Source organism: Chiloscyllium plagiosum, unplaced genomic scaffold (genome assembly GCF_037043375.1).
Source record: "Chiloscyllium plagiosum isolate Xiang-an unplaced genomic scaffold, Cpla_swu_hap1 HiC_scaffold_49, whole genome shotgun sequence".
NCBI classification, from domain to species: domain Eukaryota; kingdom Metazoa; phylum Chordata; class Chondrichthyes; order Orectolobiformes; family Hemiscylliidae; genus Chiloscyllium; species Chiloscyllium plagiosum.
The window spans coordinates 11,210,862-11,235,586 of record NW_028270187.1 but is presented as its reverse complement, the minus strand read 5'-3'; the positions used below and the strand labels follow the sequence as shown (position 1 = coordinate 11,235,586).

Below are 24,725 nucleotides of genomic sequence, written 5' to 3'. Positions count from 1 at the left end.
ACATACACTGGGGTCTTGATAAAAACATTAGAAATAGTGCCGTTTTTCCTATTTCTAACAGGTAGTTGGGGAGTTGGATGTTGAACTGTGTAAGCATCCTGGTGGTTGAGTACTCCCACTCATGGTGCTGGGCAGTTGTTGCTCAGTTTCTGGATCTCACTCAACTGATATCAAGGTAAAAATCACACAACACCAGGTTTTCGTTCAACAATTTTTTTGGAAGCACTTGATGTGTAACATTGTACACCCCAGTCCAACACCAACATCTCCAAATCAACTGGTGTCGAATCACATGAAAAACAAACAATCCCCAGAAAAGGAGCAGCTCAGGGCAACAATGGAATCAGATCCGTGGTTCTGGTTAAGTTGTTGGAGTTAAAGAAAAAAACAACACACATCCTAATGAAGATGCAATGAATGTGACAATGATCAGTTCAATATTGCCAGACTAGCCTCATGTTGATTTACAGGTGGTGTTCCTGTGTCTTCCTCCAGAAAAATACCTGAGGGACTAAGACACTGTAATACTTCCTCAGTTCAAAGCAAAGAGTGACCAGCTGCCTCTAACAAACAGAGGGTATGTAGCCCATTGACGTTTACACACCAGTGTTGAAGATAGATAAACTGAATCCTCATCCAAAATAGACATTCAGGAACAACATTAAAATCTGTAATTATTAAGAGCATTTTCAAAGTTACAATGAAGATAGACAAGTAGGCCACATTGTTGCATTGTTTCAACAACCATCCGTGAAGGAGGGGTTAAGTATAGAGATGGAGGGAAACTGTGCTCACTGACAGGACAAGAGTTACCGAAGAGTCGTCGAGCCATAGAGACGTATAGCGTGGAAACAGACCCTTCGGTCCAACTTGTCCATGCCGACCAGATATTCTAATCTAATCTGGTCCCATTTGCCAGCACTTAACCCACCTCTCTCTAAACTCTTCCTGTTCATATTGTTCAAGTATAGATTTGAGACAGCCCAGGGAGTCCCTTGTGGACTCAGATCTATAAGCCTCTCTTGGTTCGTCCTGGAGATCATACACTTTGGTAGACTGGAATAAAAACCTCTTACAAACAGTTTAGTTTAATTTTAGCCTTCCCCTTTATTTACCAATAGTATCAGTGTTACACCATAACATTTACACCGATAAGCCAGGCTAGCTGAGGTTCTAAAACCTTAGAAAAGTAGGATACCAGCTCTTCCTTTAAGAGCCCTTGCAGGCTGCTCCACTCTTCTGTCTCAAACAGGCTTCCTTTTTACAAAACTTTACAAAAAAGGTCTGTATTCGCTTAACTGATCACTCCTGTAGGCCCTTAGCCATCCATCAGGGGGAAAAACAGATCCAGCCGAGTCAGTGCCTGTTGGTGAGATTGGTCCCTGTCATAAAGAGGTATCAGTCTAAACTAAATGGGAGAGGTCATAAGGTAACCTTACACAGCTTGCATGTCAGATATCACTGTTTTCTAAAATGGCATCTTAGAGAGGAGGGCAAACTTTGACCATTAAATGGCTTCCTGATAGATTGTGTCAGAATCTCTTCAATGTTAGGTTTAGAATAATTTTTAAGCTAGGAGCAGACTCCTGCTTTTTATCTTTAGCACAAAATCATTCTGTAACTGAGGCTGAAAGGTTACATTTGAAATGATTCATTAGTCTCAAATTAAACATGCTTTCTTTTCAGGGTTGTGTTTCAAATTCAAAGAAGACAGAAGATCTGACGAGTTAGAATTGACAGAGGGTCAGTCGTGGTGTGTAGGAACACCAAGTAAATTAAAGATTAGATTAGATTATTTACAGCATGGAAACAGGCCCTTCGGCCCAACAAGTGCTTCTCAATATTACATTTTAGAGTTTGTATTTCATAATCAGTGATGGCTACTCAAAATCAGCATAAAGTGCCAAAATGCAAATAAATTCCAAACATTCATCTCTCTCTCACACGCACTCACACACTGTCACTCACTCACTCACACACACAATAAGAATCCATTATAATTGATAGGACCTGACCGTTTATTACAAGGCTTTTGACATGCTTCTGAGATGATACAAAGTTTCCGAGATCACAATCAAATACTGTCATTAAATTCATAAGTTACCAACTTTGAATGTTATCACTCTGTGTCTTTTTTTTTACATAGATTAATTGATGTTAAGGCAAATGTTCTTAATTGCTTTAGAGCATCCTGTTATCACTTGGTGAGAACAGATTTTTTTTATCTTCTGCACATCCTAGGTTCCCCCTTTTGTGGCCTGATGCCTCCCTGCCTGCCCTGTTTATTTTCTTGTGTTCTATAATTCAACATTACATTTAGTCTAAGTATTTAAGGGCAAGCTTTAAGGCTTTCTCATTATACTCGCTCAGATGCCATTTAAATGTTATAATTGTACCAGGCTCCACCACTTCTCCATGTGCCTTATGATTTTATAAATTTCTATAAGGTCACTCTCCAGGGAAAACAGTTCCAGCCTGTTCAGCCTCTGACTACAGCTCAAATTCTCCAACCGGGGTGAAGTATATTTACATGGAGTTTGGGTGACTGAAAAGGACAGAATTAACCCTTGACTGAATACTTGTCACATACCGAGATGACAATTAAATAACATGAATTTCAAACAGACAATCTATACAGGTAGCTCGTGTGCTTTACTCACAACACGTCCTTTCTATAACCCACTGGCAATACAACTTGATAAACGTCTGCCCACTTCTCATCTGCCTGAATATGATGTTCTCCATTTCCTCATTAAGACAAAATTTTTAAGATAATAACAATCAGGGATACATTTGGATTCATTTTGTGTATGCCTTTTGATACAATGCTTTAAATTTTCATCTTTTTGCTGTAACTCAGTTAATTTACCTGAGCTAAAGATGTCTGCTTTGTCATCTCTGTTCCTGGTTTGTCTCAACTATCTATCAAACAGGGTCTCTGCTAATTTCCCTTCAACATTCTTATCTGTACTCTTTGATCTTTCCTGTTTCAACTGGTGAATTTGTGACGTCGTTACCACACATTCAGGAAAAATCCCAGGATGTGTGTCCTGCAGTAGTCCAGTTGCCTGAATTTCCATTGGCTTTTCAACCACAATCATCACTCCCACCAGTGAATCAGCAACATCATTATCAAGGACAAATTGTATTCCCGGAGCTGAAAGTTTGTCCAGTACTCCTACTATGACTTCTCCCCTCTTCACTCTAACCTCACTTCTTACAATTGAGCATTTCTTATTTCAATGTGAATTCCAGTAACTCATACCTTTTCTGGCAATAGTCCTTTAGAGGTACATATATCTTCATATTTTAGCATCACAGATTGAGAGGATCCTTATATCTCTGAATATTGCTACCTCTTTTCCTGTTGCTCCTGGCCTATGCGAGTAAACTGTACCTTCACGGTGTATGGTTTAAGAAGATCTGGCACTTCCTCCATAAACAACCTCCAACCAGCTTGTACATTCTGGTGCAGCTTTCTAGTCTCCACAGTGCTCTCTGTTACCACTCCAACAAAATTCACTGGCTTATCCTGTTTTCCTACATCTGGTTTCTCAGTGCTTTTCCTAACCAGCTAATACTGATTCCATGGCCTACTTCATTGAAAACACCAAAGCTTTTTCACATGTCTTTCCCCTTCAAGGGTTTCCTTTTTACCCTGTGGTAAATTATTCTTATGATCTTCACAGAGATCTATTTTTTACTTTCCATGTGAGAATTTCTCTTATCCACAATTATTATCCCTCATGGATTGAAATTGATTTTGGCAGCCCAATTTTGATTGATTGATCAACTCAATCATCAGCCATTTCTGATGTCAGTCTTACTGTTTTAACTGTCTGCTCTTACATGTGAGTTCTCATTACATCAGGAAGTGAATTTTTGAATTCCTGTCGAAGCGTCAATTACCAAAATTCAAACTCCCTCTTTATTCCTTTCCTCTCTCTCCTTTTCTCTCTTCTACCTCTCTTCTGTTTTTAATCGTAATTCAAACTGTTTCGTTTCTGTTGCCCTTTCCTTGACTTTTGCCTCTGACTCGAATTGTTTCATTATCAATTAAATGTTAGCCATCCCTAAAGATTCTGATGGCATTTCCAGCAAATTTAAATGGTGAGCTATGACTGTAATTTTCCCCCTTTTCCTCATGGAAGGAGGCAGTTGACCTCCAGCTTGTCTGCTAATTCCAGCAGCTTGTTATTAATCACTTTTTGCAAAAATCTGACGCCACTCCTTCCACCGCCAGAAAACTCTTGATGACTCAAAGAGCCATTGCTATCCCAAACACTGTTTCCTGATGAAGGGCTGATGCCCAAACATGATTCGCCTACTCCCCAGATGCTGCCTGATCTGCTTGGTTTTCCAGTAACACACACTCGTCACTGATTTCCAGCATCTGCAGTCCTCACTTTCTCCAAGCGCTGTTTAAACCAATTGAATTCCAACACCCGGAACAAAAGACGCTAAGACTTACCACTTGCTGCCTTCGAATCCAACAAATCAAATCCCAAATCAGAACTACAAAATAAATTCTGCAAACAGCCCCCAATCTGTTATGGAAAAGGCCAGATCCCCTCCAAACATTTCAAGAAAGTAACCCAGACCCTAACTTTGCTAATTGTTTTAAGCGGGTGTAATGAAGATATTCCAGGAGGGATGCAGCGGGTCAAACCAGTAGTTTTAAACAAAACAGTTTGATTTACACATTTACTGAATGATACACAAACAAAAGAGAGCAGAATACTAAATAACTTAAAAATCCAAAAACCCAACAGACTATACCAACTTAATGATGGTGTTCCCAACATTTAAAACAATCCCCATAAATACCCCTTGCCACAAAAGGTAAAGTCAAACACAGGGTCTTACAGGAGAGATGTCAGAGAGAGAGTACCATCATGGACCTGCTTCTTTGAGTTCAGCAACCTTTTCAACTGCCAGACTGCTTTCAATAGCCAGACAGCCAAAAACCAAATCAAGCCAGAGAAAAGCTGAGCTGGGAAAACTGGGCCACTCCCCTTTCATTGTACAAGTGTTCTTCTTAAAAACGTGGAAGCCTGAGGCATTACCAAAATCAGAATGGCCTTAAAACCCATCAACTCCGACTTTTCAGAACCTGTGTCTTTTGCAGCATCACAACAGACTGCTCCAAGAAGTAATACCCTGAGGGAGTCAGGATAATGTGTTGAATTGGATCCAAAGTTGGCTCAGTCACAGGAAAGAAAGGATAATGGTCAATGGTGGCCCTTGTGAATGGAAAGCTGTTACAAGTGTTGCTCTGCATAGCTCAGTGTTGGGCCCTCTGCTGTTTGTTTTATCCATTAATGATTTGGAGTTGCGTATGTTGGGCAAATTTGTGAAATTTGCAGTTGACACAAAAATTGACCGTGTAGTGGATAGTGTGGAGGATAGCTGTATGCTCCAAAACTATACAGACGGTTTGGTGGAGTGTGCAAGAACGTGGCAGATGGAGTTCAGCTCTGATAAGTGCCAGGGAATGCATTTTGGGAAGTCAGACGGTAAATGGGAATCGACAATAAATGGGAATATACTGAGGGGGACAGGTGAAGTGAGAGATCTTAGTGTGCAAATGCTCAGGTCCCTAAAGATAGAAGGGGCTGTAAAGAAGGCACATGGAATGCTCTCCTTCATTGGCAGAGGGTTGAATACAAAAATAAGGAAATAACAATGAAACTGTGTGAGGCACTGGTGGCTACAACAGGAATATTGTGTGCAGTCGGGTCACCACATTACAGGAAGGACGTCATTGCTGTGGAGAGAGTGCAGAGGAGAATTACTAGAATGTTGCCAGGGCTGGTGAATTGTGACTATCAGGAGAGATTGGAGAGTTTGGAATGGTATTCCTTGGAACAGTGGTGCCATGATTAAGGAATACAGGGCGACACTCATATCTGCAGGTCCAGTTATCGCGGTTTCACGTACCCGTGGTTTACAGTGGTCTGAGCATATAAAAGGAAATGTTCCAGAACTAGGGACCAGGAGACTGCCGGAAGGTATATTTCCCATTTAAATGAATGGTTTTGCACCTATCTGTGATTTTGCGTTTCCGCTGTAGGTCTTGGAACATATACCCCATGGGTACTGGGGTCTACAGTACTAAATAGTGAGCTACCTGATGAAGAAGCAGCAGTTTGAAATTGTGCACTTCCATATAAACCTATTGAAGTATAACCTGGTGTTTTGTGATTTTTAACTAACTAGAGTTAAAAATCTAGTCCTGGAGTGAGGACTGCAGATGCTGGAGATCAGAGCTGAAAATGTGTTGTTGGAAAAGCGCAGCAGGTCAGGTAGCATCCAAGGAGCAGGAGAATCAACGTTTCGGGCATGAGCCCTTCTTCAGGAAGGGCTCATGCCCGAAACATCGATTCTCCTGCTCCTTGGATGCTGCCTGACCTGCTGCGCTTTTCCAGCAACACATTTTCAGAGGGAGACATTAGACAGGAGAAACCTGTTTCCTTTAGCAGAGAGTTCAAAAACCAGGGATCACGGATTCAAGTTAAGTGGCTGTAGGATTAGAATTTATGAGCAAAAATTATTTTTTATGCAGAGAGTGGTGGGTATCTGGAATTCGGTGCCTGATTTGGTGGTGCAGGCAAAGACCTTACATATTTTTAAACAAATGCCCTGGTACTGAGCCTCAAGTGTTCCACACTGCAAGGTTACAGGCGGTGCCAGGATGGTGGGATGAGAAAGGGCATGTAGGCATGGACAAGATGGGCTGAATGCCCCACCCCCCACCCCAAAGCTGTATTATTTTTATAATTCTCCAGTTATCAATGAGATCAGACCAGTCAATGCTGTGTGAATATGTAAATATATTTACCATATACAGAAAGTTACAGTTTGATAACTACACCCACACATTCTCCAAACCGGAACTGACAGGCATAGATCAACAACTAAACTCACATATTCACATACCCACTTGCATCAGATGGCTCCATTCGTGGAGCTGTATGGGTGTTGTTTAGTTTCTGAATCTCACTCAACTGGTATTAGAATTTTAAGAAAAAATGGACAAGGGAGCAGCTCAGCAGGAGTGGAATCAGACCCGTGGTTCTGTTTAAATTGCTGGCTTTAAACAAAAACATCCTAGTGATGATTAACTGAATGTTACATTGATGTTGCCAGTCACAACTGATGTTGATTTACTGGAGCTCTCTCTTCTATATTCCTCCACGCAAGTACTCAAAGGACCAAGACAATGTAATATTCCCTCGGTACAGAGCCAAGTGTGACCAGCTGCTTCCAACAAACAGCAGGTATGTTACTGCTGTCAGAGCGAAGAACATCCTTTCAATAGACAATAGGTGCAGGAGTAGGCCATTCTGCCCTTCGAGCCAGCACCACAATTCATTATGATCATGGCTGGTCATCCTCAATCAGTATCCTGTTCCTGCCTTATCCCCATAACCCTTGATTCCACTATCCTTCAGAGCTCTATCCAACTTTCTTGAAAGTATCCAGAGACTTGGCCTCCACAGACTTCTGGGGCAGAGCATTCCATACACGAGGTTGAGGTGGGAGAAGGGGAAATGAGGAAACTGTTGAAGTCCACATTGATGCCCTGTGGTTGAAGTGTTCCGAGGCGGAAGATGAGGTGTTCTTCCTCCAGGCGTCTGTTGGTGAGGGAGCAGCGGTGAAGGAGGCCCAGGACCTCCATGTCCTCGGCAGAGTGGGAGGGGGAATTGAAACGTTGAGCCACGGGGTGGTGTGGTTGATGTGTGCAGCTGTCCCGGAGATGTTCCCTAAAGCTTTCTGCGAGGAGGCGTCCAGTCTCCCCAATGTAGAGGAGACCACATTGGGAGCCCTACCCCGACCTCACCCTCGTTCTAAACTTCCAGCTCAGCACTGTCCCCATGTCTTGTCCTACCTGCCTATCTTCTTTTCCACCTATCCATTCCACCCTCCTCCTTGACTTATCACCTTCATCCCCTCCCCAACTCACCTGGTATACTCTATGCTACTTTCTCCCCACCCCCACCCTCACCCTCCTCTAGTTTATGTCTCCACCCTTCAGGCTCTCTGCCTTTATTCCTGATGAAGGGCTTTTGCCCGAAACGTCGATTTTACTGCTTCTCGGATGCTGTCTGAACTGCTGTGCTCTTCCAGCACCACTAATCCAGAATCTGGTTTCCAGCATCTGCAGTCATTGTTTTTACAAGGTTGTTATTGTACCCACTTCTGCCACTTCCTCTGGCAGCTCATTCCAAAAAACATACCACCAAAAAACATATCTCTGTGTGATAAAGTTATCCCTCAGGTCGCTTTTAAATCTTTCCCCTCTCACCTGAAACCAATGTCCTCTAGTTTTGGACTCCCTGCCCCGGAGAAAAGACCTTGACTATTCACCTTATCCAAGTCCCTATTTCTGCAGCAATATACATATGAAACATCAAAGACCATTTAATGTGAGTCTAGCCTTGGACTGCAAGTGCACATCTAAATCGTCCTTCAATATGATGAGGATTTCTGCCTCTCACACCCTGACAGGCAGTGAGTTCCAGATCCCCACCACCCTTTGAGTGAAAATGTTTTCCCTCACATCCCCCTTGAAACCTCCTACCCCTTGCTTTAAATCTATGCCCCTCCCCCAGTCATTGATCCCTCCTTCAAGGGGGCGGGGGAGGTTTCTTCCTGTCTACCCCATCTATGCCCCTCATCACTTTATACATCTCCATCAGGTCCCACACTCAATCTGCTCTGCTCTAAGGAAAACAAACCCAGTCTGTCCAATCTCTCTCCATCACTGAAACTCTCTAGCCCCCAAGGCAATAACCTGGTAAATCTCTCTCTGCATGCTTCCCCAGTGCTATCACACTGCTCTGATAATGTCGATTTGTATAGATTTGCTTAAAAGCTCACTGGAATGGCGATAAATTTGCTATTCAGGAGACCCTGCCTGCTGGTTAGAAACAGCACAGTGCTAATTGCCCTCTTGACGTTTGCTGATGTTGATGGTTGTGTGTACGGTTCTGCAGTGGTTGGAGTATTCCCAGTCAACCTCCTCACCATCCTCGTAGAAAATACATTGAATTGGGGTCGAAACGACTGGTTTAACGAGGTGCTGTCTCCCTCCACTACCTCATTTCCAGTGTGGACACTCAGCTCTAGGACTGACACAGGGATGCCTGTGATTAAACCAAACTGTTAGGCACGAGTTGTTGTGGTGTTCAACAACAAACAGTACTCCCACCATACAGTCAGAGAGAGTTACAGAGTCACTGAGAAAGTCAGAGAGGCAGGGAGAAACAGAGAGAGACATAGACACACACAGGCATATGGAGTTATATAGAAACATAGTCAGAGTCAGAAAGAGGCACAAGATCATCGAGATTAATCGACATAGTGTTAAAGCAAGTCATAGACAGTCCAACAGAGAGAGATAGAGACCTCGCGGTCTGTACAATATACCTCACCGGGGGGGGAATCTCTCCTGTCCCCCTCCACCCCCCAATAACCACCATCCTGACCCTCGGGAACGGGACATGTTGACACAGTCCGCTCTCCCTCGGCGCTTTTTCTTCCCGCGTGGCCCCGGCGCCATTTTAGCTTCAGGCCCCGCGCGAGATGGCGGTTAACGGCCGCCTCGTGCCCCAAGTGACCGTTAGCAGCTGCTTCAGGGGAAAGGCTCTTTAAAGGGACAACCCTAAATGGGGAAAGGTTTCGGAAATCTGAAGCACAAAGGGACTTGGGAGTCCGAGTTCAGGATTCTCTTCAGGTTAACAGGCAGGTTCAGTTGGCGCTTAGGAAGGCAAATGTAATGTTAGCATTCATCTTGGGAGGGTGAGAATACAAGAGCAGGGATGTACTGCTGAGGCTGGAAAAGGCTCTGGTCAGACCACATTTGGATCATTGTGAGCAGTTTTGGGCCCCCTATCTCAGGAAGGATGTGCTGAACTTGGAGGGCGTCAGGAGGGGGTTTACAAGAAAAATCCCAGGGATGAAGCACTTCTCATATGAGGAGAGGTTTAGGACTCTGGTTCTTAACTCGATGGAGTTTAGAAAGATGAGAGAGAACCTGATTTAAACTTACAGAATATCGAGAGGTCCATTCATGCATCTGTCTAGATACATCTTTATTGATGTTATCGTCTGGGGAGTGTTTCTGAACAAACAGACCTACGGGGTGTAGGAAGGCAGTTCCTTAAATGTGGCATTGCGGCTTGACACTGTGGTGAAGTAAGCATTTGGCATGCTTACCTTCACTGGTCAGAGCACTGACGACAGGAGTTGGGGCATCATGTCATAGCTGTACAGGATGTTGGTGAGACCATTTTTAGAATACTGTGTACAGTTTTGGTCAACCTGCTGTAGAAAGGACGTCGTTAAGCTCAAAAGGTTACAGAAAAGATTTACAAAGATGTTACCAAGGTTGCAGGGTTTGAGTTATAAGCAGAAGCTTCATAAGCTCGGAGCTTTTCTCCCCTGGAGCGTTGGAGGCTGAGGGGGTGACCTTATAGAGGTTATAAAATCACAAGGGGCACAGAAAAGGTAAATAGGTATAGTTGTTTCCCCAATGTCGGGGTGTCCCAAACTAGTGGACATAGGTTTAAGGTGAGAGTGGAAAGATTAAAAAGGGACCTGGCAGGCAAATGTATCACACAGAAGGCAACGAGAATATGGAAAGAGCTGCCAGAGGAAGTGGTAGAGGCAGGTACGATTACATGGAAGAGACATTTGTAAAGGAACATGGATAAGAAAGGTTCAGAGAAATATGTGTCAAATGCAGATAAATGGGACTAGTTGAGTTTGGGCAACGTTGTCAGCATGGGTGAGTTGGGCTGAAGGGCCTGTTTCTGTGCTGCATGACTCTATGAAAATGGATGAGAATAACAAACTTTGCCTGAATGTACAGGAGGAGCTGTGAATATGTGGGGTCATTATACAGACCAATTTCTTTTGGCAAAACACATGATTGGAACAAATCAAAAACTGACCGTGACAAATATATTTCTGTGTACTCTGAACAGGATGTGGCCATCTTTGCCAAGGTGGGAAGTGGATGCAATTCCGAAATGTCCTTGAACCAATCGACTTGCTCAGCCAGAAGGCAGTGAAGAGTTTGCAAAGGGTTAGGAATCATGTGCAGAGCAGAGCGGGTAGGGAGGTCAGATTTCACTCCTTTAAGGACCATCGCAGACAGGAACAGGAGAAGGCCATTCGGCCCTTCGAATTGCTCATCCATTGAATAGCATTGTGGCTGATGCCCCATTCCTCACGCTCATTTTCCTGCACTTAACATGTTACCCTCAATTCCCTGACTGATCAAGAATCTCCTGCTCCTGTTTCCACACACCGCTCTCTGTGGCAAGGAGTTCCAACGACTCTCAACCCTCTGAAAGAAGAAACCCCTCCTCACCTCAGTCTTCAATTTTGAACCAGATGGTTGTTTCTTCCTGACAACAGTCATCATTACAGTCTTAACTCCAGATCTGTTTTTGTTTAAAATCGCATTCTAAATCCACCAACTGCCAAAGCAAGATTCAAATTTACATCTGCAGGACATACCCTGGGGAGCTGAAAATATAGGATTTTGCTTCCCCATTATTTCAGAAACGGAAAGTGAATCTCATCAAAATTGAGACCAGAACAAGTTGCCGCACACCACTGAGCTAAACATTGATGTCGACAGAATACATACAGTGTGCAAAGAGACCATTCAGCCCATCCAGTCCGTCCTAAGCCAGTGAAGAGGATCCCACCCAGACCCCTACCCGACCCCTGTAACCCTGCATTAACCATGGCCAATCCCTCGAACCTGCACATCATAGAATCCTACAGCATGGAAGCAGGCCTTTTGGCCTGTCAGGACCATATACTGACCCTCTGAATAGCATCCGACCCAGACTCACCACCTCTCCTGTAACCCTGCATTTCCCATGACTGTACCTTTTAGCGTGCATAACTCTCACACTATGGGCAACTTAGCAAGGCCAATCCATCTAAACTGCACATCTTTGGACTGTGGGAGGAAACCGGAGCATCTGGAGAAAACCCATGCAGAGAAGGGGAGAATGTGCAAACTCCCAATAAACAGTCACCCAGGGCTGGAATTGTTCCTGGGACCCTGGCGCTGTGAGGCAACAATGGTAACCACTGTGCCACCCAATGTTTTTGCCGCTGGCCATGCAGGGGTTGGTTAGCTCAGTTGATTCTATTGTTGACTTACAATGTACAGTCATATTGACAGCATGCGTTCAATTGCTGGTCTGGTAGAGATTGCTGTGAGTGATCATTCCCTGTGCTTTAGATGTGGTGTGCCGCAGTTTAAACTATAAAACAGTTGTTTGCCTTTTCTCCCCCACACCTCTTTCTCCCTCTCACTAATGAGACAATAGTGACTTTACATTAATCACCTGCTAAAAACATAACTTTGCTGATTAAAAATTAACTGCCCTCTTTTTCACTACAAAATAACTTGTATTTTTCCTCCCTGATGCACTATTGGAGTGAGCTGAAAATAAAAGTGAAGACACTTTACCAATGGTACATATCTAAATGAAGTGGGAGAGGGTGCACAGGGAGAATTACCAGCATATTGCCTTGGTGGCTGGAGAGTTTGTGATTGAGAGAGGTTGGACAGACTGGGGTTGTTGTCCTTACAGCAGAGTAGATTGAAAGAGAGGGATGTATAAAATGATGAGGGATGAAGATAGGGGAGGCAGGAAGAAACTTTCCCCGCTTAACAGAGGTGGGGGAGGGGTACAGATTGAATGTATGGACCAGGAGGTTTCAAGGGAATGTGAGGAAAATCTTGTTCATCCAGAGGGTAGTGTGCAATCTGTAAGTCACTGCCTGTAAGGATGGAAGATTCAGAAGCTCTCATCAGATTGAAGGAGGATTTAAATGTGCACTCGTGATGCCAAGTGCTGGGGAAATGGGATAAGAGAATATCGAGATGGTTGTTTCTGACCAGCACAGACTCTGGCCTTTTTCTGGTCTGCAGATTTCTCAGAAATTATGACTAACTCACTTTGAGATGTGTATTCTACATCCAAGATACTATCTCGCGTGATTTCGTACATTTCACGTTCAGAGATGAGGGGTTTGTCGTTGAAAGAGAGATTCAGCAGTTAAGACCAATATGTCCTGGAGTTTAGAGGAATAAGGGAGATCCAGCTGAGGGATATAGGGTGGTAAAGGAGATGGGATTGACAAAGGAGACAGAGAGGATGTTTCCTCAGGTGTGACAATTTAGAACGAGAGGGTCATTGTTTCAGGAGAAGGGGATGGAACAGATTGAAACAGGAGATGTTGAGAAATGGCTTCTCTCCAAGGTAGATGGGGTGGGAATCTCTGGGAATTCACTTCCCAGTATGTGGGGGCATGTCGGGACACTGAATAAATTGAAGGAGGGGACAGACAGATTGTTAATCAGTGAGGGGTTAAAGGGAGGGGGCAGGAATTTGCAGTGAGGCTGGGATGAGATCAACCGCAGCTGCATAGAATGGGGGAAGCAGGGTCCCCAGGGCTCCTAGCCCGCATGTTGTGTTGATCGTCCAGCTGCCTAAACACTTTTTAGTGTGGCTGGCTCATAGCACATGCTCAGAAAGCTCTGAATCTGAGGGCCTAAACTGTGTGATGCATCACAATCCATTAGTCTCTTCGAAACCAAGACCAGAAGATATAGCAGCCATTCGGCCCATCAAGTCTGCTCTGCCATTCCATCATGGCTGATATGTTTATTAACCCTATTTTCCTTCCTTCTCTCTGTAACGATTAATCGTCCTCTTGATCAACAACCTATATCTGTCTTAAAGACATAATGACAGCCGTCTGCAGTAATGAGTTCCACAGATTCCCCACTGTCTGGCTGAAGAAATTCCTCCTCATCTCAGTTTTAAAAGGAGTCCCCTTCACGCGGAGGCTGTGCCTTCGGGTAGTAGTCTCTCCTACTCGTGGAAACATCTTCTCCATGTCCACTCTACCCAGGCCTCTCAGTATTCTCCAAGTTTCAACCAGATTCTCCCTCACCCTTCGAAACACAATCAAGTCCAGACTCCTATTCCTCAATGTCTCCTCATATTACAAGCTCTTCATCCCTGGGATTGTTCTTGTAAATACCCTCTGCACTCCTTCCACATTCAGCACATCCTTCCTTAGATAGGGGGCCCAAAACTGCTCATAATGTTTCAAATATGGTCTGACCAGAGCTTGATACAGCCTCAGCAATACATCCCTGCATTTATATTCTACACCTCTTGAAATGAATGCTGACATTCCATTTGCTTAACTGCCAACTGAAACTGCCCGTCAACCTGAAGAGAATCCTGAACCTGGACTCTGAAGTCCATTTGTGCTGCAGATTTTTGAACCTTTTCACAGTTTAGAAGAGTCAACGCCTCTATTCTTCCTACTAAAGTACATAACTTCCCATGTTCCCATTTCTCAACATCTCCTGTTTCAATCTGTTCCATCCCCTTCTGCCATTTTGTGGCACACTCTCCTAGCCAAATCCTTCTGCAGCCTCACCCCTTCCTCAATACTACCTATCCTTCTAGCTATCTTTGTGTCATCAAAGAAACACTCAGGACAATGAAATGGCCCTGCTCCTCGTGTCTGCTGCTCGACCTAGAGTGAATGGCTCCTTGCCCCCAAAGACCAAGGCCAGAAGGGACCACTGTTGGACTGAGGCAATCAACAGATTGATGTCCCAGGGTCTAAAAAGTAGGTATTCCCTGAAAACAAGATGAAAGATAAAGCAATTAGCCATCAGTTCCCTCTTCCAATTCACACTGCCTTGTTGTTAATTTAGTTGAGAGAGATGGAACATCTCTATGATTTAGATGATTGCAAACACTATCGATGATTAATAAAGTCAAATGTCAAAAGATTCGAAAAGCTTGGGCAGACCTTCGCTCCATGCTATAAGCAAGAGAAACACCAGCGATGTTTAAATGTGGCTGGGTTTCTGAGGGTTAAGTTAAACCAGAGAAAATCTCCACTTTCACTGAACCAGAAATGTTATAAAGTATATATATATATATTATATTCTTTACCAGCCTTTCTTGGTTTGAGATGGTGGAAACTGAGTACACCAAACTGCTATCTGTTTTGGAGTTATCTATAATCAAACAACAATCAGCAAAGTGAACCAAAAGATTAAAGATCAGAATGTTAAAATAACAGAAAACAATGCCTCAAAATTAAATATGGAGTGATAATTAAGGTCACAGCCCCAACCCAACAGTAATATAAACTTCAGCTCTTGGCGATATAGAAACATTTTCAAAGCAGTTCACGAACCAGGTGACTCAATAACATTGACATTCACTATAAAGTTTGCGCCTACCCTCCCAGAACAAGCTCACATAGGGAAGGTGGAGGCACTGGGATAATTGACAACTTTTTTTATTATTAATCACTCTTGACACATGGACAACACCCACTGGACCCTGTGTTTATTGCCCAACTCATCCCTAGTTGCCTACTTAAGAAGGTAGGGATAAGCTGCTTTCTTGAACTGCTGCAGTCCATGTGCTATGGATAGAAATGCATTGCCCTGAGGGAGGGAATTCCAGGATTTTAACCCAATGACACTGAAGGAATAGTGTTATATTCCAAAGTCAGAACACTGCATGGCCCAAAGGAGAACTTGTAGAGGGTGGGTGTTCCACGTATCTGCTGCACTTGCCCTTCTACATGGAAGTGGTCATGGGTTTTGAAGATGTTGCCTGAGGATCTCTGGTGTATTTTCGCAGTATGTCTTGGTACTGCTGCTAGTGAGCATTGGTAGTAGAGGGAGTGGATGCTTGTGGATGTGGTTCCCAGGAAGTGGAGACTGCTTTTTCCCTCGATGATGTTGAGCTTTTCGAATATTGTTGGAGCTGCAACCATCCAGGCAAGTGGGGAGCATTCCATCACACTCCTGACTTGAGACTGAGATACTTGGAATGGATCAATCAGGGAAGACTCTGACCATACATATCCCTCTAAGAAATAAAGGAATAAAATCATGAAGAATCAATATTGTTCTATCTTCTTCAGATGGATCCCAGGGTCTACGCTACAAACTCCAGGTTGAGTCACACCCATTACACACAGGCTCCCTCAGATATACTGAAAGCCTTTGATTTTCTGCCGTTTAGTAATAATTCTCAAAGTACGCCTCTTGTTCGAGAATCTCGAGGTTTGTAAACAAAATGATTAGTCAGACAGTCCCCAGGTGCCAAATAGTATCTGTCCCTGCTGAGTTTCTCCAACAATTTCTGTATTTATTTTCATTTCTGACATTCATTGCCTGATGAAAGCTAATCGAATGCTGGCCTTCATATTGAGAGGACTGGAGTGCAGGAATGCAGAAGGGATGCTGCAGTTATACAAAACCCTGGTTCGACCCCACTTGGAGCAGATCTGGGCACCACATCTGAGGAAGGATAGATTGGCCTGGGAGTACAGCATGAGTTTACAAGATTGATACCTAGGCTTCAGGTTATGAGGAGAGATTACATAAAGTAAGCCTGTTCTGTCCAGAATTTACAGGGTTTAGGGATGATCTGATCGAAGATATTAACAGGAGAAAACGGTATAGAAATTGAAAGTGTTTCCACTGGTTGGGGATCCTTGAACTAGGCAGGGCATTGCTGGAGAATTAGGGCCAGACTGTTCAAGAGAGATGTTAGGAAGTACTACTACGCACAAAGGCTGGGAGAGGTTTGGAACTCTCTTCCACAAACAGCAGGCATTGATGGATCAGTTGTTAATTTTAAATCTGAGAGAGAATTTTTTTTTGTTGAACAAAGTTATTAAAGGGGATAGGGGCACGAGCAGGTCTATAGAGTCAGGACACAGATCTGCCATTGAATGGTGGAACAGGATCAAGGGGCTGAATGGCTTCCTCCTGCTCCTTTACACAAATATTCCACATTAATAAATCATGGAATCCCCTGCAGTTACAAAGTGGCATTTCCACACACCGGAGCAATTAGTGATTTAAAATAGAAACTGAAAGTCCAAATATTTTATTTTCACATGTTCCAGATCCCCACCATCATGTGGGTGAAACAATCCTCAAATCCCTCTCTAAACCTCTTACCCTTCACTTTAAAATGATGTCCCCCCCCTTGTTACTGACCCTTCGACTAAGGGAAACATCAGCTTGGTGTCACCCTGTCCATGTCCCTCATAATAGCATCATAGAGTCATATGGCAATGAAACAGACCCATCAGTCCAACTCGTCCATGCCGATCATAATCTCAACCTAAACTCGTCCCACTTGTTTGCATTTGGCCCATATCTCTCCAAACCTTTCCTATTCTTGTACTTATCAAAATATCTTTTAAACATTATAACTGTCCTTTTATCCGCCACTTCGTCTGGGAGTTAAATCCACACGTGTACTGCTAGCTATAAAAAAACAGTTACCCATCATGTCATTTTTAAAAATGTTTCTCCTCTCACCTGAAAACTTTGTCCCCTGGTCTTAACGCCCCCCCCCCCCAACCCTTGGGAAAAGACACCTGCCATTCACCTGATCTATGCCCATCATGATTTCATAAACCTCTATACCCCTCAAACTTCTACACTCCAGTGATAATAGTCCCAGCCCATCCGGCCTCTCCTTATAACTGAAACGCTCCATTCCCAACAACATACTGATATATCTTTCTGAACCCTCTCCAGCTTAAAAATGTCTTTCCTCTAACAGGGCAACCAGAACCAGACACAATACACCAGAACAGGTTTCACCAGTGTCCTGCACAACCACAACAGGTTCCCGAACCCCAACACTCAGTGGTCTGAGCAATGAAGTCAAGTGTTCTAAACACCTTCTCAAACACCCTGTCTACCTGTGACACAAACCTCAAAGAATTATATACCTGAACCCGTAGGTCTCTCTGCTGTACAACACTACCAATCTTACAGACCTCTATCATGACCGCTCCACCATCAACCTTCTCTGTTGTTCAGGAAACAACGCAAACTTCCTTCCAACGCTGCCAGAGATTTGTTTTTGTTGATCTTCCCAATCAGATGAATACCAGCATGAACACTGACCAAGACATGATGATGTCGGATCAGCAGCTCACAGATTCACACTCACCATTCAATAGACTTGACCAGATTCCTGCATATTCAAAATTTCTTGCAGGTCTGTCGATTTCCCATCACCTCCCTTGGAATGAAATATTTCCAGACCATTACCCAACCGAGTCCCAATCCCACTCGTGACAACAATTTGCTGCTGTTTGCGTGCAAAAATCCCTGGCAACAAGGTCACTGAGCCAAGGTCCCAAGGAATGACCTCCTGGAATTGTCCGGAATCTGGTTCAGAACTTCTATGTTCATAGAATCATAGTATTTTACTATACGGAAGGAGGCCATTCGTGTCTGTACCAGCTCTTGAAAGAGCTACCCAGCTAGTCCCACTTTCCAGCCCTATCTCTGTAGCCCACTAACATCATCAAATTTATATCCAGCTCTCTTTTCGAACCTCCTATGGAATCCGCCTCCCAAGCAGCACATTCCAAACCCAACAACCCAATAAGTTTCTCCACATCTCACACTTGCACTGACAATCTTGAAATTCTAGCCAGCCAGTTACGAATAAACAAATGAGTGGGAAACAATAACTTGTTTTCCCATCAGAATTGTTCAAATTTTCAACGCCTCAATAAGGTCACCACTCCATCTAAAATCCCTCATTGTTGTATGAAAAGGATACCATCTCCTTCACACTGTCAGGTTTGAACAGCCTTCCTTAAATAAGGTATCCAGAACAGAACAAAATCAGCTAAGAGAAGGCCAACTCCCTTTATCAAATGTATTTCTAAATTCAGCTTCTGTAGCCTGTGTCGGTGAGGTGTTATACACTTACAAAGAAATACCCATCAGATCAAAGGCTTATCTCCAATGCGATCTAATATTCTCCATTCAATGCTTGTGCTGTCACCGGAATTAATTTCTTTTCTGCCCTCTGCTTTGTGTTGGGTTAGCTCAATTGGCTGAAATGTGGAGTAAGATTGACAGCGTGGATTTAAATTTCTCTCTCTCTCTCTCTCTCTCCCTCTCTGAAACTCCAGCTGAGGTCCACCAGTGTCTGTATAACTTCAACATCACCTCCTTGTTCTCAGTCTCTATATCCCTGTTAATAAAGCCGAGGACGTTGTGTGTTTTATTAACTGCTCTCCCTTTGTTATGTCGCCTTCACTGATCTGTGGACATATACCCCCAGGCTCCCTCTGCTCCTACACCTGCTTTAGTTTTTTTACCCTCCCCCCAAATCTATTGTCTTTCCGTTTCTTTGAACCAACGTCATTCCCCAAATTTGTGTTGAATCAATTTTGTCTTTATTTTTGGATGTTCATGAATTAAAACCTATTTTGTTAAATCAAACTTCATTTTCTCCATCCTAGTTGTTTTGCTACAAACGAACAGTATAACTCCACAAGAACATACAGTGTAGGATAAAGTTGAGTCAATTTCGCCCCTGAGAAACCTGCTCTGCTATTCCATATGATCGCAGCTGATCCCATCTCAGTCTCGATCCCATCTCAGCCTCAACCCCACTTTTCTGCAAGCACTCTCTTTGACCCATCACTGATTAACAATCCGTCTGTCTCCTCCTCCAATTTATGCAGTGTCCTGGGGGGTGGGGAGTGATCCTACAGATTTACAACCCCTTCCTCATTTCAGAGATTTCATTCCTCCTTCGCTCTGTTTTCAATCTGCCCAGCCCCTCATCCTGAACCGACAACCTCTCGCTCAAGATTCTCCCACAAGAGCAAACATCCTCTCTTCATCTCCTCTGTCAATACCCCCATTCGCATCTTATAGTTAGTTCTCCTCTCTATACTCCAGAGAAACCGCTCAATCTCTCATCTAAGGCAAACCCTTCATCACTGGAAATGATTGGGTGAATCTCTTCTGAACTGCATCTGTCCTCAAGTAAAGAGATCAAAATTGTACCAGTCTGTTCTCATAAGACTAACCTTTTCATCTTGGCAATCAATTCAGTGATATCCTTTAAACTCCCTCCAATTCAACTTCATCCCTCCTCAAGGAAGGGGACCAAAACTTTTCACAGTACTCCGGATGTGGAAACCCCAATCCCTTGTACAGTTGCAGTAACAATTACCTACTTCAATACTCCATTCCTTTCACATTAAATGCCTTCCTTGTGACTTGCTGTAGCCTATACACTGCTTTGAGATTCATCCCCACGGACATCCAGTTCCCTTTGCACTGACATTTTGAACTTTCTCTCCTGTTCAGATGATAACTTGCCTTCTTCAATTCTTCCAACTGCAATGGATAACCTCACCACTGATGGGACTGACCAACTCTCAGTTCAGAGTCTAAAGGAAATTAAGAGAGTGTCCTCGATTTGAACTGTTATGCTTTAGATTTGCAAACGAGTCAGACACCACGATCCATTTGCTCCAATTTGTCTAATAAATGTAAAAATGTTGGCTTTGCACCCCAGAGTGATTTTTCAGCCCATTCGGACAGTGTTTGAATGCTGTTACAAGTTGTTAACTACCTCACTAACTTACCTCTGCCACCGGGAATAGCTGGAAGAATCAGCTGGAGAAAGTAAGGGAGAAAGAACATGTTTTACTGTAAATATTCAGCTTCACCTGCTAGCAAATGAATCTGGATTCCTTGACTGATGCGCAAGCAACAATTATTCCAATTGTAATCTTTCGTTTATAACTGTGCTGACCATTCTTCTGAACACAACACATTACTTGGGGAGACATAAAAAGTAATTTCATCTGCCACTTGTTCAGCCTGCCCTCATCCTCACAAAGCACGTTCCACACCATGGTTTGTTTTAAGTTCACTGGTGGGTTGTGGAAATCACTGGCTGGGCCGTGAATTTATTATCCATCCCAAGTTGACCCCTTGAGAATGAGGTAGTGAGCTGCCTTCTTGAACTATTGCCGTCCCTGTGCTGTTGGTAGACCCACAATACCATTAGAGAGGGAATTCCAGGATTTTGACCCAGCAACACTATAAACGAACAGCTGATATATTACCAAGTTGGATGGTGAGTGGCTCAGGGGGAAACTTGCAGGAGGTGGTATTCTCATGTACCTGCTGTCCTTGCCCTTCTAGATGGAAGTGGTTATGGGTTTGGAAGGTGCTGTCTGAGGAACTTCTGCAGTGGATCTCACAGATGGTACACACTGCTACTGAACATGGATGGTGGAGAGAGTGGATGTGATGCCAATCAAGCAGGGGCTGTGTTGTCTCTGGATGGTGTTTGGCTTCTCAAGTGTTGTCTACAAGGTGCATTGCAGAAGTGAGTGAGTGTCTACGTGCGTGCACATGAAAGTGTGTGTGTGTATCAATGAGAATGTCTGTGTTTCTCTCTGACACACATGCACACCTTCATACTCTCACTCAAACACACTTGCACTCATACTCTTTCATACACACACCCTCATACGCTCTGTGTGATCAACATTAATTTGAAACCCATGCTGAGTCCCAATTGGAGAACAATCACTAGCGATACCTGCCAGAGTGTCTCACCCACATTGTTTCCTGATCTGGAGTTTAATGGGAAGTAATGTGACTAGAGAAAGGATCACCTAACAGTGAGACAATGAGTACTGCTATTTCAACGCTGTGTTCCTGTGCTGGATTCAGAGAGGGATTTCCTGTCAATAACATCATTGCTTCAGCAAACACCAACCCCAGTGTTTCCTGTTCCCTGTTGCTCTTACCCCCTGCCAACACCCATCCATTTGGAGGGAAACCCCATATCCTCACTCCATATCCTCACCATTGCAGTGACATCACTGTTTCTGTGCAGCCTGTCTCATTAACAACATCCCACCAATCCAACCCAAACTATTCCATGCTAAACTCAAAAGATCACTCTGCACTCACATCTCTCGAAATTGTCGAATAGAAATTACTGACATTCATTTCCACAGCCTACATATATTGAGGCAAAACTTCCCTTTGTCCTCCACCTGTCAGCAGCAATTGGGCCATTCACAGAGAAACATCGAAAATATGATCGTGAGGAGGCCTTTTCGCCCCTCCAGCCTGCTCCGCCCATTCAATGAGATCATGGCTGATCACCCAACTTGATCCTGTATCTCCCTGCGCTATATCTTTAGCCCCTAAGAACTCTATCAACTCCTTCCTGAATAACATGCAGTATTCTGGCCCTGACTGCTTTCTGTGGCAGAGAATTCCACAGGCTCTCCACTCTCTGCATGAAGACATTTCTCCCCATCTCAGTCCTGCCCAGTTTCCTTGAGACTGTCACCCCGTTGTTCTGGACTCTCTACCCGGTCACTGGGTACACCCTTCCTGTGTTCATTCTGTCTTGTCCTTGTTCAAATTGAGAGGTTTCTATGGGATTTCCCATTAATTCTTCCAAACTCCAGTGAATATCATCCTAACCAATCCAGTCTCTCTCCATGTGTCAGTCCTGCCATCCCAGGAATCACTCATGGAAACCTTTGCTGTACAACCTCATGAGATCCCAAACTGCGCACACAGTTCTCCAGGTTAGCCAGCCACCCCTGCTCCTGGACTTGAATCCTCTCGCTATGAAGGCCTCCCTTATCTGAGAAAGGATGTTACTCTCCTCTTCGCTCCCCCCCCAACCTGCATAGCTGCTGCCATTCTGGGTTTTTCCAGCACTTTGTGTTTGTAACCTGTAACATTAACTCTCTCTCTCTCTCTCCACAGATGCTGCAGACCTGCTGAGTTTCTGAAGCAAGTTTTTAAAGAGTGTTTATGTCAAGTTTTCAGCCGGACCCCAGTGCAGAACGAGAACTGATCACGGATGAAGAATGGATTACCTGGCACTGTGTGGTCGGAATAACTGGTCACATTAAGTATTGTTCCTCTGGGACCCCTCTTGATCACAACAGATGGTGCTGGGACTGGAAACATTCAGTGGCCAGGTCTGTCCTGTCTGAGCTAGAGTTGTAATTCCCGCTGGCATTGTTTAAGGCTTTCTGTTGAAAGTAGGGTCCAGTACCTCCGCTCATTACACACTCTGGAATGAGACAACTCCCAATCAGAACCTCAGCTTTAGTGGCTCTGGGAGTGAGAAAAACCCCAGCAACAGGAACTGGAACAAAATAAGACAAAGAGGAAATAAAAGATTGGATGTTGAAATTGTCTCTGTTTTTCATGGATGTTATCATCGATGAAACGATGATAATTGATGGAAAGGAGACATAAAACAAGCGAGATTTCACATCATTGCAAAGTCTCCCTGTGTTGTACAATCTACACTTTGAAAGATTTGTGTAAACTATGGATGGCGAAATGGTATATCATCCAACCATTGCCTCTGGATGTTCAATGGTGTTACCATCACTGTCCCCACCCCGCTGCACTATCAACATCCTTGGGCGTTACTGTCTACATCCCAGCCTACTATCAACATACTGGGGGTTATCGTCACTGTCCCCACCCCGCTGCACTATCAACATCCTCAGGGTTACTGTCACTGTTCCCTCTCCCACCTCACTATCAATATCCTGGGGGTTACCACCATTGTGGCCAACCCCACCCTAGTATGAACATCTTTGGTATTAACTTCAGCCTCCTTCATCTTGTATTGTCTCAGCTTCTACCTTTCTCTGATGAATTGTTTAACAAGGAATTGTAGAGTCAGAGATCTACAGCGCAGAAACGGGACCTTCAGCCGACTGAATCCATGTCAGTCAAAAGCAGCCAACTCTGCTCTTTAATACCATTTTCCCAGTCAGAGGGTCACACAGCATGGAAATAGGCCTGTCGGCCCAGCGCGTCCATGCTGACCAAGCTTCACTCACGAAACTAGCCCCATTTGTTTACGTTTGGCCCAAATCAGTTGAAACCTTTCCTATCCACGTATCTTTCCAAATCTCTTTTAGAGGCTGTTATTGTACCCACTTCCACCACTTCCTCTGGCAGCTCATTCCAAATATAAGGCTCTGGTCAGACCATATTTGGAACATTGTGAGCTGTTTTGGGTCCCCTATCTAAGAAAGGATATGCTGAACTTGGAAGGGGTCCAGAGGGCGTTTACAAGAAAGATCCCAGGGATGAAGAACGTGTGATATGAGACAACATTGAGGATTCTGGTTCTTAATTAGAAGGGTGAGGGAGAAACTGATTGAAAGTTAGAGAATATTGAGAGGCATGGATAGAGTGGACATGGAGAAGATGTTTCTATGAGTAGGAGAGATGAGGACTCAAAAGCACAGTTTCAGTGTGAAGGGATGTCCCTTTAGAACTGACATACTGTTGGGGTTGGGGGGGCGGGGGGGGGGGGGCGCGGTGTAAGAAACGACTTACCGGGGATAAGCAATGGGGCACAGGTCTCTGGCATAGAGTATGTCCGTGTTGCTCAGAAAGGAAGGGGGAAGAGAAGCAGAGCATTAGTCATTGGGGACTCCATAGTTAAGGGGACAGATAGGAGTTTTGTGGAAATGAGAGAGACTTATGGTTGGTGTGTTGCTTCCCAGGTGCCAGGTTCATGATGTCTCTGATCGTGTTTTCAGGATCCTTGGTTGTAGTTCGCATATAGATGAGGTTGCGATTAGGTGGGTCCAAACTAAGGTTTCCGGGTCAGAAGAGCATTCCAGTCAGGAAGTAGTTGGTTTGAAGTGTGTCTAATTCAAAACCATGAGCATCCGGAATAAGGTAGGTGAACTTGCAGCATAGGTTGGTACCTGGGATTTTGATGTTCTGGCCATTTCAGAGACCTGGGTGGAGCAGAGACACAAATGGTTGTTGC

General features: G+C 44.0%; 2 long non-coding RNA genes across 2 annotated transcripts in view; both read left to right on the top strand.

Moving 5' to 3' along the window:
- Window positions 1–24,725, top strand: part of LOC148135538 (uncharacterized) — a 334,519-nt gene that overhangs the window by 217,396 nt on the left and 92,398 nt on the right. The window lies entirely within an intron of this gene.
- LOC148135545 (uncharacterized) lies at window positions 94–22,830 on the top strand. The gene is made up of 3 exons (XR_015755077.1): window positions 94–577; window positions 1,687–1,770; window positions 22,679–22,830. It is a non-coding gene; the product is annotated as an uncharacterized LOC148135545 (long non-coding RNA).